Here is a 15,722-nt window from a genome sequence, read left to right as displayed (position 1 = left end):
TGTGTGTGGCAAAAAGAACAAAAAACCTGCCCGCAGTGCGATTGGCTGTGTGTGGCAAAAAGGAAAAAAAAAAAAAAAGATGCCCGCAGTGCGATTGGCAGTGTGTGGAAAAGAAAGGGTGTCTGTGATGCGATTGGCTGTGTGTGGAAAAAAGAAAAAAAAGATACACACAGTGCGATTGGCTGTGAGTGGGGGAAAAACATGATGCCCACAGTGCGATTAGCTGTGTGTGGAAACAAAGAATGTCTGTGGTGCGATTGGCTGTGTGTGGCAAAGAGAAAAAAAAGATGCCCGCAGTGCGATTGGCTGTGTGTGGCAAAAAAAAAATAAAAAAAAGATGCCCGCAGTGCGATTGGCAGTGTGTGGAAAAGAAAGGGTGTCTGTGATGCGATTGGCTGTGTGTGGCAAAAAGCAAAAAATAAATATGCCCGCAGTGCGATTGGCTGTGTGTGGCAAAAAGAAAAAAAAAACATGCCCGCAGTGCGATTGGCTGTGTGTGGCAAAAAGGAAAAAAAAAAGATGCCCGCACTGCAATTGGCTGTGTGTGGAAAAAAAGGTGTGTCTATGGTGCGATTGGCTGTGTGTGGCAAAAAGAAAAAAAAGATACCCGCAGTTCGATTGGCTGTGAGTGGGGGAAAAAAAATGATGCCCGCAGTGCGATTGGCTGTGTGTGGAAACAAAGAATGTCTGTGGTGCGATTGGCTGTGTGTGGCAAAGAGAAAAAAAAAGATGCCCGCAGTGCGATTGGCAGTGTGTGGAAAAGAAAGGGTGTCTGTGATGCGATTGGCTGTGTGTGGCAAAAAGCAAAAAAAAAAAATGGCCGCAGTGCGATTGGCTGTGTGTGGCAAACAGAAAAAAAAAAAGATGCCCGCAGTGCGATTGGCTGTGTGTGGCAAAAAATAAATATGCCCGCAGTGCGATTGGCTGTGTGTGGGAAAAAGAAAAAAAAAAGATGCCCGCAGTGCGATTGGCTGTGTGTGGCAAAAAGGAAAAAAAAAAGATGCCCACAGTGCGATTGGCTGTGTGTGGTCAAAAGGAAATATATGCCTGCAGTGCGATTGGCTGTTTGTGGAAAGAAAGGATGTTTGTGGTGCGATTGGCTGTGTGTGGCGAAAAGAAAAAAAAGATGCTCGCAGTGCTTTTGGCTGTGTGTGGCAAAAAGAAAAAAACCTGCCCGCAGTGCGATTGGCTGTGTGTGGCAAAAAAGAAAAAAAAAAAGATGCCCGCAGTGCGATTGGCAGTGTGTGGAAAAGAAAGGGTGTCTGTTATGCAATTGGCTGTGTGTGGCAAAAAGAAAAGAAAAAAAAAAGATGCCTGCAGTGCGATTGGCCGTGTGTGGCAAAAAGGAGAAAAAAAAAGAAAAAAAGATGCCCGCAGTGCGATTGGCAGTGTGTGGAAAAGAAACGGTGTCTGTGATGCGTTTGACTGTGTGTGGCAAAAAGCAAAAAAAAAAAGATACCCGCAGTGGGATTGGCTGTATGTGGCAAAAAGAAAAAAAAATGCCCGCAGTGCGATTGGCTGTGTGTGAAAAAAAAAGTGTCTATGGGGCGATTCGCTGTGTGTGGCAAAAAGAAAAAAAAGATGCCCGCAGTGCGATTGGCTGTTTGTGGGGAAAAAAAAGGATGACTGTGGTGCGATTGGCTGTGTGTGGCAAAAAGAACAAAAAACCTGCCCGCAGTGCGATTGGCTGTGTGTGGCAAAAAGGAAAAAAAAGATGCCCGCAGTGCGATTGGCAGTGTGTGGAAAAGAAATGGTGTCTGTGATGCGATTGACTGTGTGTGGCAAAAAGCAAAAAAAAAAAAGATGCCCGCAGTGCGATTGGCTGTGTGTGGCAAAAAATAAATATGCCCGCAGTGCGATTGGCTGTGTGTGGCAAAAAGAAAAAAAAAACATGCCCGCAGTGCGATTGGCTGTGTGTGGCAAAAATAAAAAAAAAGATGCCTGCAGTGCGATTGGCTGTGTGTGGAAAAAAAAAGGATGTCTGTGGTGCGATTGGCTGTGTGTGGCAAAAAGAAAAAAAACATGCCCGCAGTGCGATTGGCTGTGTGTGACAAAAAGAAAAAACAAAAAAGATGCCCGCAGTACGATTGGCTGTGTGTGGCAAAAAGCAAAGAAAAAAAGGATGCCCGCAGTGCAATTGGCTGTGTCTTGCAAAAAGAAAAAAAATACATGCCCACAGTGCGATTGGCTGTGTGTGGCAAAAAGAAAAAAGAAAGACGCCCGCAGTGCGATTGGTTGTGTGTGGCAAAAGAAAGGGTGTCTATGGTGCGATTGGCTGTGTGTGGCAAAAAGCAAAAAAAAAAAAAGATGCCCACAGTGCGATTGGCTGTGTGTGGCAAAAAGGAAAAAAAAAAAGATGCCCGCAGTGCGATTGGCAGTGTGTGGAAAAGAAAGGGTGTCTGTGATGCGATTGGCTGTGTGTGGCAAAAAGCAAAAAAAAAAAAGATGCCCACAGTGCGATTGGCTGTGTGTGGCAAAAAGAAAAAAAAAAAAAACATGCCCGCAGTGCAATTGGCTGTGGGTGGCAAAAAGAAAAAAAAAAGATGCCCGCAGTGCGATTGGCTGTGTGTGGCAAAAAGAAAAAAAAAAACATGCCCACAGTGCGATTGGCTGTGTGTGGCAAAAAGAAAAAAAAAAGATGCCCGCAGTGCGATTGGCTGTGTGTGGCAAAAAAATCTGTCTATGGTGAGATTGGCTGTGTGTGGCAAAAAGAAAATAAAGATGTCCGCAGTGCGATTGGCTGTGTGTGGCAAAAAGGAAAAAAAAAAGATGCCCGCAGTGCGATTGGCTGTGTGTGGCAAAAAGGAAAAAAAAAAGATGCCCGCAGTGCGATTGGCTGTGTGTGGCAAAAAGAAAAAAAAAAAGATGCCCGCAGTGCGATTGGCTATGTGTGGCAAAAAAATATAAAACATGCCCGCACTGCAATTGGCTGTGTGTGGAAAAAAAAGGGTGTCTATGGTGCGATTGGCTGTGCGTGGCAAAAAGAAAAAAAAAAACATGCCCACAGTGCGATTGGCTGTGTGTGGCAAAAAGAAAAAAAAAAGATGCCCGCAGTGCGATTGGCTGTGTGTGGCAAAAAAATCTGTCTATGGTGAGATTGGCTGTGTGTGGCAAAAAGAAAATAAAGATGCCCGCAGTGCGATTGGCTGTGTGTGGCAAAAAGGAAAAAAAAAAGATGCCCGCAGTGCGATTGGCTGTGTGTGGCAAAAAGAAAAAAAAAAAGATGCCCGCAGTGCGATTGGCTATGTGTGGCAAAAAAAAATAAAACATGCCCGCACTGCAATTGGCTGTGTGGAAAAAAAAGGGTGTCTATGGTGCGATTGGCTGTGTGTGGCAAAAAGAAAAAAAAGATACCGGCAGTGCGATTGGCTGTGTGTGGGGGGAAAAAAATGATGCCCGCAGTGCGATTAGCTGTGTGTGTGGAAACAAAGAGTGTCTGTGGTGCGATTGGCTGTGTGTGGCAAAGAGAAAAAAAAGATGCCCGCAGTGCGATTGGCAGTGTGTGGAAAAGAAAGGGTGTCTGTGATGCGTTTGACTGTGTGTGGCAAAAAGCAAAAAAAAAAAGATACCCGCAGTGCGATTGGCTGTGTGTGGCAAAAAGAAAAAAAAGATGCCCGCAGTGTGATTGGCTATTTGTGGAAAAAAAAAGGATGACTGTGGTGCGATTGGCTGTGTGTGGCAAAAAGAACAAAAAACCTGCCCGCAGTGCGATTGGCTGTGTGTGGCAAAAAGGAAAAAAAAAAAAAAAAGATGCCCGCAGTGCGATTGGCAGTGTGTGGAAAAGAAAGGGTGTCTGTGATGCGATTGGCTGTGTGTGGAAAAAAGAAAAAAAAGATACCCGCAGTGCGATTGGCTGTGAGTGGGGGAAAAAAATGATGCCCACAGTGCGATTAGCTGTGTGTGGAAACAAAGAATGTCTGTGGTGCGATTGGCTGTGTGTGGCAAAGAGAAAAAAAAGATGCCCGCAGTGCGATTGGCTGTGTGTGGCAAAAAAAATAAAAAAAAGATGCCCGCAGTGCGATTGGCAGTGTGTGGAAAAGAAAGGGTGTCTGTGATGCGATTGGCTGTGTGTGGCAAAAAGCAAAAAATAAATATGCCCGCTGTGCGATTGGCTGTGTGTGGCAAAAAGAAAAAAAAAAAGATGCCCGCACTGCAATTGGCTGTGTGTGGAAAAAAAGGTGTGTCTATGGTGCGATTGGCTGTGTGTGGCAAAAAGAAAAAAATAAAAAGAATCCCGCAGTGCGATTGGCTGTGTGTGGCAAAAAGAAAAAAAAAACATGCCCGCAGTGCGATTGGCTGTGTGTGGCAAAAAAAGTCTGTCTATGGTGAGATTGGCTGTGTGTGGCAAAAAGAAAATAAAGATGCCCGCAGTGCGATTGGCTGTGTGTGGCAAAAAGAAAAAAAAAAAGATGCCCGCAGTGCGATTGGCTGTGTGTGGCAAAAATAAAAAAATAAAAAGATGCCCGCAGTGCGATTGGCTGTGTGTGGCAAAAAAAAAAAAACATGCCCGCAGTGCGATTGGCTGTGTGTGGCAAAAAGAAAAAAAAAAGATGCCCGCAGTGCGATTGGCAGTGTGTGGAAAAGAAAGGGTGTCTGTGATGAGATTGACTGTGTATGGCAAAAAGCAAAAAAAAAGATGCCCGCAGTGCGATTGGCTGTGTGTGGCAAAAAGAAAAAAAAAGATGCCTGCAGTGCGATTGGCTGTGTGTGGCAAGAAGAAAAAAAAACATGCCCACAGTGCGATTGGCTGTGTGTGGCACAAAGAAAAAAAAAAGATGCCCGCAGTGCGATTGGCTGTGTGTGGCAAGAAGGAAAAAAAACATGCCCGCACTGCGATTAGCTGTGTGAAAAAAAAAAGAAATGTGCTTGTGGTGCAATTGGCCATGTGTTTCGAAAAACAAAAAAAGATGCCCGCACTGCGATTCACTGTGTGTGGCAAAAAGATCATTTGGCTTTTATAACGGTCGCTAAAAGTAACGCTGCATGTTCTACTTTCATGCGTTGCAGCGTGTTTCTGGAGTGTGTTTTTTACTCTTGTAATGCCGCTGGGAGAGAGAAAAAAGTGATGTCATCGGTGTTACTACAGAAAATATGCTGTAAAGACGCTGCTCTCAACGCTGAAAAACGCAGCGTGTTTATAAACGTTTGTGTGGGAGTGGCCTAAAGTTGAAAAACAGCGAATGTTTCTTGGATGTGTTTTGAGACTTTTCCAGCTTTCTGGTTTCTTCACACATTGCAAATTCACTGGATTTTCTGCAGCTACAAGATTCGCACCAAATCCGTGCTAAATGGCGCAGGTTTTGATGTAGATTTGCCACGGATTTCAGCCCTTCATATGAAAGTGTGAACATGCCCAGTATGAATTGACCTGCTGTAGATGTAAAATCCGTGGCACGGGTCAATTTATGCTGCACTTTTTTTGCAGCCTGTGGATGGAATTTTTTGAAATCCTATCCATAACGCTCGTCCTGTAAGATGCTGCAGATGTTCTGCAGCATTTCTGTCCTGTGTGAACACACTCTAAGGGTGGCTTCACACGAGCGTGTGCGTGTGCCGTGCATAGGTGCGCACAAAAGTGTGTACCCATGTATGTGCACAAACATGCATGAATGCAGGTCTGTGCCCATTGCCTTCAATGGGGCTGCAACTGCTGCCGATGGCCCCATTGCAAGCAATGGGCTGCCAGCAACCCCTGCAGTGATTTTCAGGGAAGGGCTTTAAATATCCCCATAGCGCAGAGAGAGTTGGTGGGGCTAGAGAGTGGGTGGAGCTATAGGGCTTCTCTCAGATTTCCCATAGCAAATATATAGAGGGTGGGGCTAGAGCGTGGATCCTCTAGCCCCACCCCTCCACCCACGCTTTCTGGAAAGCCCTCCGGAAAGCCCCGTAACTCCACCCCCTCTGTATTCCTGCTATATGGAAATCCCTGGGGGAGAGAGTCCCCTACTGCTCTGAACTGCTGGGGAATTGCCCACCAGCAGAGCTGGAGGAATACCCCGCTGGTTACAGCAGGACATTTTAAAACATGCTGCCGAGAAGCACATTGTAAATGTCCTGTTGTAAATTCCTGTTAGTCCCCGCAGGGATTAAGGGAACCCTCAGGGAGTCTCCTCATCTCCGCGAGGACTAATAGGAGTTTACAGCAGTCATTTAAAATGTGCGTCTGGACAGCAGGTTTTAAATGTCCTGCATAAGCTCCTGCTCCCATAGGGGTCAATGGAAACTCCTGCACAGAGCACACCAAAAATAGGACAGGTCCTATGTTTGGTGCACACCGCAGAGCTGCATGTGACCTGCAGCATGTCCTATCTTTGTTAGGTGTGCGAACCGTTTTACGCAACTACATTCTTTGATGTGAGCCCTTCTATAGGAACCCATTGGTTATTTTAGAAGCGCTTTTTTTGCCCGCGCAAAAAATAAACACTTGCCTGACTCAGAAAAAGCCTTTAAATGAAATGTATAACCGGGTCACTAATGAATCACGTCAGCAAGGGGATTGGAATACCTAAGAGATGGTCTCTTGCCAGGAAAAACTGGGACAAGCCGGGAGGCGGCTAATTCTGACTAGGGGGCGCAATTTTTTTCAAATTTTAAGGGGGATTTCCTTTTCAGGTAGACACCTTTTTTTCCCCAGCAAATTTGTAGTGTTCACCTGGTTCATATATTCCCTGTGACACAGAGGGACAACCAACAGCCAATGCATGGCTATTGGCTAATCATTTCATTGACAAATATAGGATCCACCTTTTAGCTCTCTTCACCGGGGTCATCAGCTGTCAAGTCCACAATACATAGGAATAGGAAAGGAACTACTGTATCCACCTATGTATTGTATCTACTATGGTGGACTAATAATTGTGGAAATGAATTGATCTCCCAACCACATGTAAGGTATGGGGCTGATGGATCGAGAACGTAGGATGTTAATGCTGATTTTCTGGTTGCATCGTCTTATTTGGTATTGTGATATAACCTGAAAAAGTTTTTGGCAGATTACTGAAGGCTCGTGGTTGTCATCTGGCAGAGAAGCTACTGGACGAGCCCCCACAGAAGATACTTTGGTGCAGATGGAGAAACAAGCAGGTATGTGAAATTATCCACTTATTGGTATGTAATAAACTATGGTAGGAGCTGGTGCTGTGCGCATGGCTGAACCACCAGGGAGCTCCAGTTACCGATGTGCTACAGAAGACTGGGAGCTCTAGCTATCAATATACCACAAAGGAATGGGAACTATATCACCAGGGCCTTTAAATGTCACCGGGTCGCCAGGGCCTCTGGATATTGCGGGGTCGCCAGGGCCACCAAAGACTGGGTGCTGGCAGTTATGCACTTGAGAATCTTAATGAGGTCATTCAAATCATTTGGGTTTCATTTTCTTGCAGCCTGGAAGAGTCATGAGGAAGAGGAAGGACCCCAACCCCAGCCTGAAGTTCTACGAGGGAAGAGAGCTGTCCAGATGCCATACAGATTCATCTTCCCTGTCAGATTGCAGCTGGAACAAGCGGAGGACATTGAGTGCCATATTCGGAATCCTTATTTTCCCAGTTTTCAAAATAAAGATTTCAAAATAAAATGGAGTTTTAACATGTGCTGTTCAAGGTTTTTTTTGAAAGGGCAAAAAAAAGGGCCAACATTGAGGACTGTAGATGCAGTGGTCGGCTAAGGGAGGTTGATGCAGTAGATGAAAGACACATGCTTACTTCCCTTCCAATACCCAATAGTGCCATCGGCTCAGAACTAGTAGAGACCAGTGGGACCCAGGTACACCCATCTACTGTTCAGAGAAGTCTGGTCAGAAGTGATCTTCATGGATGAATTGTGGCCAAAAAGCCAAACCTTCCAAGTAGAAACAAGACCCAGCGACTCGACTATACAAAAAACATAGTGCAGCAGATGAAAAACACATCAGAGCACATTTACAAAAGAGCACATTTCCCACAGTGAAAAAGTACGCAGATGCCTGTAATTTCCTGGGACTGAGTCCCTTAGGACTATTTCAGACGACCTTATATCGGCTCGGTTTTCACGCCGAGCCGATATACGGTGTCCTTGTCTGCAGGGTGGCGAGGATGGAAGAGCCAGGAGCAGAAACTGAGCTCCCACCGCTTCCCCGCCCCTCACCACTATTTGCAATGCGAGGGGCGGGGGCGGAGCTAAGCACCGGGACTTAGCTGCGCCCCTGTCTCGCCCTCTCCTATTGCAAATAGTGGCAAGGGGCGGAGAGGGGGCAGGAGCTCAGTTCCTGCTCCTGGCTCTTCCATCCTCACCCCCCCTGCAGACAAGGACACCGTATACATTATATATACGGTTGTCTAAATAAGCCCTTAGGCAGAGATCCCTTCACATGTGCAATCCTCTGGTAAGTGTTATGCCCAAAAGTTTATAAACTCCTAGAGACCTAAGGATGTAGCAGAGCCAGTAGGGTGTAGCTGTGTTTTCTCCAGTCATGGTAAGATTACGGCAACTCGCAATGAATCTTGTGATCATCAAAAGAAAATCTGACTGCATTCTCATAAGTAATTGTTCAGTTCAGAAAATGGTGACTGCCCTGCACTGGTGCCAGGTTGGCATTACCCCCTCAGTATGTGTTGTACATGGTACCAGTAATGCCTTCTTTTGCCTTGACAGAATTTGCAGTCATGACTGATGTCCGCACGGCTCCAGGATCCAACCTCTCCCCCTGTGCCCCAACCTGCCACTGAGATCCAACCCCCCTCTCAGGACACAGGCACTACCGTCTCCTGGCCTGCACCCACACCCTCACCTCCGCTGTCCTCAGCCCCATCCAGCAATGTCTCTCAGCGTAGCGTCCAGACGTCGCTAGCGCCACAGTTTGAGAGCAAGCGCAAGTACGACGCCACGCACACACACGCTCAAGCGTTAAACGTGCACATTGCAAAATTGATCAGCCTAGAGATGCTGCCATATAGGCTTGTGGAAACGGAGGCTTTCAAAAGCATGATGGCGGCGGCGGCCCCGCGCTACTCGGTTCCCAGTCGCCACTACTTTTCCCGATGTGCCGTCCCAGGCCTGCACGACCACGTCTCCCGCAACATTGTACGCGCCCTCACCAACGCGGTTACTGCCAAGGTCCACTTATCAACAGACACGTGGACAAGCACAGGCGGGCAGGGCCACTATATCTCCCTGACGGCACATTGGGTGAATTTAGTGGAGGCTGGGACAGAGTCAGAGCCTGGGACCGCTCACGTCCTACCCACCCCCCGAATTTGCGTGCCCCAGCTCGGTGGTGGTATCTGCGGGGGTGTATGCTTCCTCCACTAAACCACCCTCCTCCTCCTCCTACGCAACCTCTGTCTCGCAATCAAGATGTGTCAGCAGCAGCACGTCGCCAGCAGTCGGTGTCACGCGGCGTGGCAGCACAGCGGTGGGCAAGCGTCAGCAGGCCGTGCTGAAACTACTCAGCTTAGGAGAGAAGAGGCACACGGCCCACGAACTGCTGCAGGGTCTGACAGAGCAGACCGACCGCTGGCTTGCGCCGCTGAGCCTCCAACCGGGCATGGTCGTGTGTGACAACGGCCGTAAGCTGGTGGCGGCTCTGCAGCTCGGCAGCCTCACGCACGTGCCATGCCTGGCCCATGTGTTTAATTTGGGGGAAGAGACAGCTTGGCCCACTGCTGACGGTACCCATGCTGCTTGCCTGTCATCCTTTCAGCGTGTATGGCCTGAGGAGGAGGAGGAGGAGGAGGAGGAGGAGGATCCTGAAAGTGATCTTCCTAGTGAAGACAGCCATGTGTTGCGTACAGGTACCCTGGCACACATGGCTGACTTCATGTTAGGATGCCTTTCTCATGACCCTCGCGTTACACGCATTCTGGGCACTACGGATTACTGGGTGTACACACTGCTCGATCCACGGTATAAGGAGAGCCTTTGCACTCTCATTCCCGAAGAGGAAAGGGGTTCGAGAATGATGCTATACCACAGGGCGCTGGTGGACAAACTGATGGTAAACTTCCCATCCGACAGCGCTAGTGGCAGAAGGCGCAGTTCCGAGGGCCAGGTAGCAGGGGAGGCGCAGAGATCAGGCAGCATGTACAGCGCAGGCAGGGGAACATTCTCCAAGGCCTTTGCCAGCTTTATGGCTCCCCAGCAAGACTGTGTCACCGGTCCCCAGTCAAGGCTGAGTTGGCGGGAGCACTGTAAAAGGATGGTGAGGGAGTACGTAGCCGATTGCAGCACCGTCCTCGGTGACGCCTCTGCCCCCTACAACTACTGGGTGTCGAAGCTGGACACGTGGCCTGAACTCGCGCTGTATGCCCTGGAGGTGCTTGCTTGTCCTGCGGCTAGCGTCTTGTCAGAGAGTGTGTTTAGTGTGGCTGGGGGAATCATCACGGATAAGCGTACCCACCTGTCAACCGACAGTGCCGACAGGCTTACACTCATCAAGATGAACAAAGCCTGGATTTCCCCAGACTTCTCTTCTCCACCAGCGGGCAGCAGCGATTCCTAAGCAATACGTTGGCTGCACCCGCGGATGGAAGCATCGTTCTCTCTCATCATCCAAAACGGGGACATTTCTGCTTCATCAATCTGTGTATAATATTCATCCTCCTCCTCCTGAAACCTGACGTAATCACGCCGAACGGGCAATTTTTCTTAGGCCCACAAGGCTCAGTCATATAATTTTTGTAAGCAATTTTTATACGTTTCAATGCTCATTAAAGCGTTGAAACTTGCACCTGAACCAATTTTTATTTTAACTGGGCTGCCTCCAGGCCTAGTTACAAATTAAGCCACATTAACCAAAGCTATTAATGGGTTTCACCTTCCCTCTTGGTTGGGCATGGGCAATTTTTCTGACGTACATTAGTACTGTTGGTACACCAATTTTTTGGGTCCCTCGCCTACAGTATAATCCAATTAATTTTTTGCCCACCTGCATTAAAGCTGCCGTTACATCAGCTCTGCTGGGCACTGCAATGGGATATTGCACACGGAGTTGTAACTGCATGTGTCCACTTCTAAAGAACCCTAGTCTGACTGGGGCATGCAGTGTGGGCCGAAAAACCCACCTGCATTAAAGGGGTTGTCCCGCGAAAGCAAGTGGGTCTATACACTTCTGTATGGCCATATTAATGCACTTTGTAATGTACATTGTGCATTAATTATACAGAAGTTATAAGAAATTTTTCACTTACCTGCTCCGTTGCTAGCGTCCTCGTTTCCATGGAGCCGCCTAATTTTCGGCGTCTAATGGCCAAATTAGACGCGCTTGCGCAGTCCGGGTCTTCTTCTTTTATCAATGGGGCTCCATGTAGCTCCGCCCCGTCACGTGCCGATTCCAGCCAATCAGGAGGCTGGAATCGGCAATGGACCGCACAGAAGCCCTGCGGTCCACCGAGGGAGAAGATCCCGGCGGTCATATTCAGCAGGTAAGTAAGAAGTCACCGGAGCGCGGGGATTCAGGTAAGCGCTGTCCGGTGTTCTTTTTTAACCCCTGCATCGGGGTTGTCTCGCGCCGAACGGGGGGGGGGGGGGGGGGGGTTGTAAAAAAAAAAACCCGTCTCGGCGTGGGACAACCCCTTTAAACATGACATTACCTCAGCTGTGATGGGCAATGCAATGGGATATATTTATGTACCGCCGTTGGCTTCCTGGCACCCACCCATGCTGTCGGCAGATGGCACACAGCAGAGCGGAGTAGACACTGGAGGAAGTAAGACGTGAGGGTCACTGCAGGAGCACGGCTCGCATCCCACTGTGAGAATTCTCGCAGCGGAATCCGACCCAGCACTCTGCATGAGGCCTGATCATCGCTCAGTGAATGGAGGTGTAGGCAGCTGGGGATCTTTCCGGCCCACGCGCCTCCATTCACAGTAAATATGCAGTAATTCATAAATGTCGGTGCATGCACGTACACTGAACGATAAGCGCCAAAATACTCACCAATGTACTACAACACCCAGACAGATGGAAATATCTAACAAGTTAGTACACACAAGGGATTGTATTTTGGCCAGAATACGTAAGCCCACAAAACCACGTTGTCTATATGGTGACAGGCAGGAACACACACTGAACTGGACAATTCACACCTAATGTGTAAACACCTACATACAGACTTTGAACATGTCACTGTTCACACAAACAAAGAGACAAGGGAATCCTACCCAGAACCTCATGTGTGCAATAACACCAAAGCAGAACGTGCATGATGCCAAGCTCCACAGTTCTGAGAGGGAATGATATAAATGACAAATGACTAGAACCCTCTAGTAAGAGGGGCTGGTATATATGTGCAACAGACCGATGGAGGTTGGCTAGCTGGAGCAATATACACCCAGCCAGCTCAATCATCCCACACTTCTGGAAACGTGCTGCTGGAAACCCGTAGCACTACAGGTCCCAGTAGCACAACATGACAGACGCATGCCGGTGTCAATATAGGTAATTCCTGCACTCCAGTATAGTAGTGCATTAGAAAGCCTATGAGGTTAGTAGAGGCTGAGCCTCCTCGGCCACAGACCTGGAGGCTACATCCAAGCTTCTGGGTTCCATAGCAACCCACTGAGACCTCGTAATCACATTACGGGGGTCCAATGGGTGACAGAGGGAGCCCCCTTCCTTTTTCTGCTTCTTATATTCCGCGGTTACACTGCAACGTGCAAAGAGTTAAATAGCGTGTAACAAAAGGTATCTTCAGTCCCCACTGTTAGAACAAATGCTCAGCCATTATCTGACAGCTGAGCACCCGCTCCCTCTGGCAGAAGAGACCTGCGACGGACTTCTAATGCAGCGCCATATTTCTACGGCGCTGAAGAGAAATAAAACAGCTTTAAATGGCTGTATCTGGAAGCGGGAATGCTGCATAATTTGCCACATTCCACAGCATTTCCGCCAAGTATAAACATAACCTAAGTCAGCTTAAGGTATTCTGCAAAGTGGCATCAATAGTAATAGTGCTTGCCCTATATCAGCCCCAGTAGTAATATTGTCCCCCACAATGGCCTCAGTAGTAATATTGTCCCCCACAATGGCCTCAGTAGTAATATTGTCCCCTATATCAGCCCCAGGAGTAATAGTGACCTCCACAGTGGCTTCAGTAGCAATAATGTCACCTTTATTGGCCCCAGCAGTAACAGTAGCCTCCACAGTGGCCTCATTAGTAATACTGTCCTCTGTATCGACATCAGTAGTAATAGTGACCCCCACAGAGGCCTGAGTAGTAATACTGTCCCCTGTGTTGGCCTCAGTGGTAATAGTGACCCTCATAGTGGCGTCAGTAGTAAAAGTGTCCGCTACATCAGCCTCAGTAGTAATAGTGTCCCTTATATCAGCCCCAGTAATAATAGTGACCCCCGCAGTGGCTTCAGTAGTAATAATGTTATATATATATATATATATATATATATATATATATATATATACCGTGTTTCCCCGAAAGTAAGACAGTGTCTTACTTTCTTTTTATCCCCAAAAGCCAGACTATGTCTTACTTTCGGGGTATGTCTTATAATAAAAAAAAATCATTACTCACCTCCCCCGGCGTTCTGTCGCGCTCCGGCAGGATGTCGCTCGCTCCTCGTCCCCGGCGCAGCATTGCTTTCTGAATGCGGGGCTTGAAATCCCTGCCTCCAGAAAGCTAATACACACGCCGTCAGCCAGTTACAGCCATTCAATGACAGCATTGAATGGCTGTGATTGGCTGAAGGCGCACGTGGCTTCAGCCAATCACACTATTCAATGACATCATTGAATGGGTGTGATTGGCTGAAGCCACGTGCGCCTTCAGCCAATCACAGCCATTCAATGATGTAATTGAATAGTGTGATTGGCTGAAGCCACGTGCGCCTTCAGCCAATCAAAGCCATTCTGTAACTGGCTGACGGCGTGTGTATTAGCTTTCTGGAGGCGGGGATTTCAAGCCCCCGCATTCAGAAAGCAATGCTGCGCCGGGGACGAGGAGCGAGCGACATCCTGCCGGAGCGCGACGGAACGCCGGGGGAGGTGAGTAATGATTTTTTTTTTCTACGGTATGTCTTACTTTCGGGGTACGGCTTACATTGGCCGACCCCCCTGACACCCCCGATACGTCTTACAATCGGGGGTGTCTTACTATCGGGGAAACACGGTATATATATATATATTGGCCTCAGCAGTAACGGTAACCCGCACAGTGGCCTCAGTAGTAATACTGTCCTCTATATTGACATCAGTAGTAATAGTGACCTCCACAGAGGCCTGAGTAGTAATACTGTCCCCTCTACTGTCGCGCTTAGTAATAACAGTGACCCTCAGTGGCCTCAGAAGTAATACTGTCCCCTCTATTGGCCTCAGTAATAATAGTGACCCTCAGTGGCCTCAGTAGTAATACTGTCCCCTGTATTGGTCTCAGTAATAATAGTGACTCCCCACAGTGGCCTCAGTAATAACAGTGACCCGCACAGAGGCCTCAATAGTAATACTATTACTGCTGGGGCTGATACAGGGGACACAATGACTAATGAGCATGTTTAGAATTTTAAGAATCATAAGATTTTTTGGTGACCTTTAAAAAAGAAAAGAATTGGTCACTAATTGTATTTAAAAAAAAAATCCCTAAAATCCTATATTTTCATACTGATCATCAGCCCAATTTTTCCTGTTCTGTACGGAAAACTTTTCAGCAGTCACTATTATCACAGGCAGGATTGCAATGAAAGGTAACACCTACAATACATGTAGAAAAAACAGGGTGTACCATTTAAAATAGGTAATGGTCACAGCTCACCTCTTCCCCCTCCCTGCGAAATTACCTTTGAACATATCAAAGCACATGTCTAGAACAGTCTCCCATAGAAGCAATGAGTCCCCTTCTGTCTGTTGTGTAAATGATCCATGAGGCTGCTGTAAAGAGTATCTCTAAATGCTGTTGAATGCAGAATGGGCACCCCCATAGTCATGCACTGATAATAGAATTGAAGAAAAATCTACAAATCGGAAAATAAAAACAGATTACAAAAATAAAATGTGCGATTATCGGGTTTTAATTAGTAAAACCCTTTAAGGAACAGGCTGTTATGCACCTTAGGGACCAGACACTTTTTAAGGAATTTACCCATGTGCTGGTTTTACTGCCCTATTGTTTTTCCTTCAGCTACCAACATAATTTTTCCCCTGACATATAGGGCTATTTTTATATCTTTTTTCAATGACTTTTTTTTCTATTTTTTTTTTTGTTTTATTGGCGGTAAAAATCTAAAAAAAATGATTTTTTGAAATTTATACCTGTTTTTTTCTTAGTATATTTACGCTTAAATAAAGTACAGGAATGGGTTCCTCATTTTGTTTTGGATGTTTAGATATATATTTTATGTATAGCTTCGGATTACAGGATGCATACGATGACGGTTTGGGTTGGTGTCGGCTTTGGGTCACTTTCTTTTTTACGTGTATAATTTTATTGTATTGTTTTGTTCTTTTACCAATTTTTAAAATAATTTTTGTTTACTATCTATGATAGCCATGCGTCGTGTTCACGACCGGCGGATATATGCTACCATCTGAGCTGTCTTCCACTTTCCCTCCCCCTTCCCGACTCACGCCCTCTCCTCTCCTCCGGCTGTTTGCAATGGCTGTGGAGAACAGGTGGGGAGGGGGCAGCAGCTTAGCTCCACCTCCGTCTCACTCCTCCCATTGCAAACAGTCAGAAGGGAGTAGAGATGTAGAGAGCCGGTGAGAGGGAGGAAAAGGGAAAGAAAGCTCAGATGGTAGTG

Source organism: Eleutherodactylus coqui, chromosome 3 (genome assembly GCF_035609145.1).
Source record: "Eleutherodactylus coqui strain aEleCoq1 chromosome 3, aEleCoq1.hap1, whole genome shotgun sequence".
In the NCBI taxonomy this organism is placed as follows: domain Eukaryota; kingdom Metazoa; phylum Chordata; class Amphibia; order Anura; family Eleutherodactylidae; genus Eleutherodactylus; species Eleutherodactylus coqui.
The sequence above is the reverse complement of the archived record's forward strand: the minus strand, read 5'-3'. Positions refer to the sequence as shown.